Genomic DNA, 5,325 nt, shown 5'->3' with positions numbered 1-5,325 from the left:
TTTAAAGGAAGGAAAAAGGTCAATAAATACTTGCCATTACATTTTTAATCAACCAAATATGAACCATTTTGTTGCACAAGGCGTTTCCATCTTTCCTTTAACTAGAAAATACCTGCTTCTCAGAATTGAGGTGGTTTCATGGCAAATAAGTCGAAAGGTAAGCTACTATAAATCGGCACGAACTTTCCGGACAACCCAATACTATGACCTGATGAGCAGCGCTGGATTAATCATTAAGCAAAATAGCCCATGCTTAGAGCATCAAGGTAAGTGGGAGGAGGGGGGCACAGGAATGGTAAATGGGCACAAACTCGTTGAAATAATATTCGAAGTGGTTTATATAATCGGAAAAATAATTTCAAAGTGTTCATGGTGTCATTGTGCGGATCTGATCAAAGACATTGCCATTATAAAAAAATTTTTAAAAGTAGAAAACTTTTCAAATATAAATGAAGTGGAAGTTTACAAAAGTAAACATTATTTTCCATCTTACCGTTAGTTTTGTTTCACTTTGAAAAATATAAATTTATTTTATGCTTTATTACTGTTTATATTTTAATTCACCCCCGCCACGCACACATACACACACATATGTATATGAGGGCACCAGAATCGTGTAAGTACTTAGGGCCTCTATGGGCTTTAAATCCGGCCCAACTGATAAATATTAAGAAACTAGAAATTGCAAGTTGACTTCTAATGATATAGTGCTATCAAACTAAGGATTTTGCTGAAAACAATCATCCTAGCAAGACTATGTACAGTTATATATACGTAAGAGTTTTGACGTTTGTTGTATGGGAAATAAATGTCCTTAATTGCACAATTATAACTCTCTTAGCGGGCTTTGTATTTAATGGTATTTTTTCTAATTATGAAAATAAGAATTTACAAATATAATTGCTGAAAATGAATTCTAAACTTTCATAATGATTGCTTTAAAATTCAGTTACCGTAATGCGCAGTTTAATCATTTGGTCTTTCAGTTAATATGCAGTTAATAAAGTCGAGTTCGTACTCTGTCTTCATAAGCACTCTTCTACTACTTTGTTATAAGATTTATGAATTACTTCACTCTTCAAAAATTTCGAACCAAAAGGATACTACGATGACAAATGTTATTGATAATATAATGATTTCAAATCTTGGCACAAGGACAGAAATTTCGGGTGAGAGGGAATTCGATTACATCGACCCCAGTACTTAATTTATCGACTCCGAAAGGATGAAAGGTAAAGATGACTTCGGCGGAATTTGCACTCAGAACATGAAGACAGACGAAATGCCGCTAAGCATTTAGTCCCGACTTGTTAGCGATTCTGCCAACTCGCCGCCTTAAAGTCATTGATAGTATAATGAAATGGAGAACAATAACTTTAGAAACAAAGCACCTGAGGATAAGTGAGAAAATGTTTCAAAGCAAAAGTTACATTCAACTGCAATCTACGAAGGTAATGCAGGAGTGATCACCCTTATTCCTCGCTTTTATCAACACAACTGTTTAAAACACTGTGATCACTCGTTACTTCTGAGCATGTTTTAGAGACAATTAAAGATAAAAAGAAGATAACCGTAAAGAAGTCTTTATGGGAAGCAGTCTGATTTTACATACACACACACACACCACCACCACAATAACAATAACAACAACACACCACACCACACACACGTATGTAATGTAATATGCACGTATGTAATGTATGCATGCATATATGTATATGCACAAACAGCTGGTTGGCATAATGTAGAAGTGCAAGATGCTTCTACTTGTGTTAATCAAGCAGCAAATTTAGTTTCAAAATAATTGGAAGATAATGGTTACGCACTCTGACAATTTGTTAATGTAGACGAAACGCGCCTCTTTTGGAAGCGCATGCCAGCAAGAAGCCACATCCAAAACAAACAGGCATTGTTTGCAGGTTTTAAAGCAGTTAAATATTAGTATAATTGTTTGGTGGTAATTTACCAAACACAAAGTTAAGACCTATATATATATATATATATATATATATCGTGCCAAAAACCCAAGAATTCAAAGTGTCCGAAAATATTATACCTGAGTTACTACTACAATGGTGACGGAGCCTGGCTTAGTGGTTAAGGCATTCGGCTCAGAATCGTAAGGTTGTAAGTTTGATTCCCGGCGTCCCGTTGTGTCCTTGAGCAAGACACTTTATTTCACGTTGCTCCAGTTCACTCAGCTCGCAAAAAGGAACAGTACCTGTACTTCGAAGGGCCAGCTTTGTTACACTCCGTATCAAGCTGAATCTCCCTGAGAACTACGTTAAAGGTACATGTGTGTGTGTGTGAAGTGCTCAACAACATGCATGTTAATCACACGAGCAAGCTGCTCCATCGATCGGATCAATTGGAACTCTCGTCGTCGTAACCAACGGAGTGCCACTACTGAGTGATATTTTATTTTTATTTGTTTGCATCACTATTTATTTGAAGTAAACAAAAGAATATGAAGACCAAAATATTCTGTTACATGTGCTACAGATTGTAAACAATGCATCGTGTCAACTATAATCGTTACCGCATCGCCATTCAAAAGTTACATTATGGTTATGCTACCGAATGCAATGTCACTTTTGCAAACAATGAACAAAGACAATATTACAATAGCTAAAGCATATTATCTTCGGCAAATCGTTTGATCAGTTATTACATGCTTTTGACAAGGAAGGAGATCCAGCGGTAAAAAAATTCAACAAATCATTCAATGTTCTTGGTGGGCTAAAAATATTAAAAGAACCATGGAACAAATTATAGAGAATAATATGAAAGTTGTTTGGAAGGAATTCTGCCTCATTCAAATGAGAATTTTTAGGGAGATGAAGAAACTGAAGAGGCTGAGATTCAAATGAAACAGAAGTGATCTTTGATATTGCTGATCAATTGCACCTTAATGTTTTCTACAAATGGCATAAATGATCTGTTTCAGTCATTCGATCAAGAGTCCATACACTAAGACCTCATTGAAATGGAAGAACATTATGAAATATCTCAAAAAGATCTAACAACGAAAATTCTTGTTTATTCCTCCGATCTTCAAAGGAGATGATGAAGCCCTTTTTAAGCATTCAAAAGGGATTCATATTTTCAAGTATCATGCTCCAAATTTCGAGCGAAATAGAAAAGTTGGTACAAATCTAAATATATCGCACGCTTGTTACCATCAAATTTATAACTAATAAATACGTACAAATGGAAGTCAAAAACCTATTACTACGTTTATAAACAAATGACTTCTGCTTTCAGTGAACGAAGTACGAGCAACAAAGAAATAAGGAATGACAACCTCAAAACGAGTACTAAAATTTACTGGCTGTGAGAAAACTGAAGTTATAAATAGTTCATTTAATATGTATGATGTATCAAATCATTAGTTATGGCTAAATGGTTTTCTTTATTTTATTTTATTGTTCTTAATTTAATACTTTGAAATGTTCTCGTGCTAAATATCCTTATTGAGAACGGAACTGTAATATATAACATTATTTCTAAGTCAATTAACCTCTTACTTGATAATTGGATATTTGGATCTAATTGCATGGTTAAGTCAACGTTTCTTGTAACTAATCACACATTTTCGGACAAAGAATCCGGTGGAATTATGGTAGTAAAGGTGGAATTATGGTAGTAAACAGGTCACTGATTTCTTGACTTTCTTAGTTCTTTCAATATATTACTTCGTCATTTTATAGATTTATTCCCTTTCTATTTATGTCAAGGACTGATAAACAGTTATCAAAACTAAACTAGAGGAGGTACGAAAGCAGGTGCAGTACAAAGAGGATGCCGTGTTTGAAAAGTAGGCAAGTAACATTATGATTTGCTAAAAAAAACTTGTTTTCTCATGACTCTACAAATCTTTCAATCTTATAAGTGTACTTGAAAATAATACAAGCTGAGAAGTCAAAGATATATTTTATTTTAAAGCACTTCACGACTGATATTTTAATCATTCGAAATTGTCAAGTATATTTTTAACCAATTGAATGTAAGAATATGAAGGCTTACACGTTTTTTACTGCAATTCGTTACCGATTGTTATATCCGTAAGCCATATACTGTTGTTAAAGAAGTGAATCAGTCGACTGTTAGTGAGACTTCATGAACCGTGTTGCACAAGCGAGTGATTGACATAATCAATAACATTTCTTTGAGCAATAATACATTATAACAGAATTGGTGAAACGGGCAAGTGTGTATGACACATTTTCCAGGTTATAGAGGGCTGCCCAATTTTCGTTGCAGCGTATTGAATCAACTCAACCAGGGAATGAAGCTTTACTGTTAGCTTATGTTCGGTTTAGAAAAGAAGAGGAAATAATTCGTGAGTTATTATTTGCCAGAAATAGTAAACAGGTAGTAAATGTACTGTCGATATTTCTTGTCATGGGAGCGTTTTGTTGTTGTTGTTGTTTTAAAGAAAAGGACATTTCTCTTACAAATACAGTGATAGATGCAACTAATGGTGTTCCGTCAATGATGGGTTGTTAGTGCAGATTTATTGCACACATGCACAAGTCAATGACGAACGTATTAGTGAGACAGTGCAAGATTTACAGTCCAAATTTAGTAACTAAATCCGTAGTGATTGCTTACATCAGCATTAGATGAATTAACAAAATTGTAAATAGTTCGCTCAAATACCGACTATTCGGACAACTGTACGAGCAAAATAATAAAGAATTTACTATATCATATTTAAATTCGCTGGTTATCGAGGAGCATCTATGTGAATCGCTTCCTTGGCCTTTTTAGAATGCTTTAAAATATCTAAGTTCCTTTTCTCTTTTACATGCAATGCTGTATGATGACGCTTACAATGACATATAATGTATTTATATTTCAAGTTTAATGAAATAATTTTGCAGATGCAAAATGAACACAATTTGAAAATAAAGCCAAGGCTGTTTGTACGCGCATTTGGTTTCAAACATTTTCTGTTCAATTAAAACTCGTTTCGTAAAAATTTTACCTGTTCCCCTTTTGTAGTTTCTGCACTGAAAGAAAGAAAGAAGGAAGGAAAAAACCCCCAGAAATATGTGATGATGACTTTCAGGAAATCATTTGGAAGCAGCACAAGGAATTCACCGAATGATTTGAAGATAATCTCACTAAGAAGATTTCAGATTGGGTTTTAGAACCATTTTCAGGTGCTGAAGAAACAGAAATGCAATTGTAAATAGAACTGATTTAATAAAAAGCCAAGGAAGAGTTAAAATACGAATTTAAGAACGGATATCATCATTTCAAGTTGCAGTATCAAACAGCAAATCTTTATCTTGGATCATGGGCAGCTGTAAAAATATT

The sequence above is a fragment of the Octopus bimaculoides genome, chromosome 4, assembly GCF_001194135.2.
Source record: "Octopus bimaculoides isolate UCB-OBI-ISO-001 chromosome 4, ASM119413v2, whole genome shotgun sequence".
Taxonomy (NCBI): domain Eukaryota; kingdom Metazoa; phylum Mollusca; class Cephalopoda; order Octopoda; family Octopodidae; genus Octopus; species Octopus bimaculoides.
The sequence above is the reverse complement of the archived record's forward strand: the minus strand, read 5'-3'. Positions refer to the sequence as shown.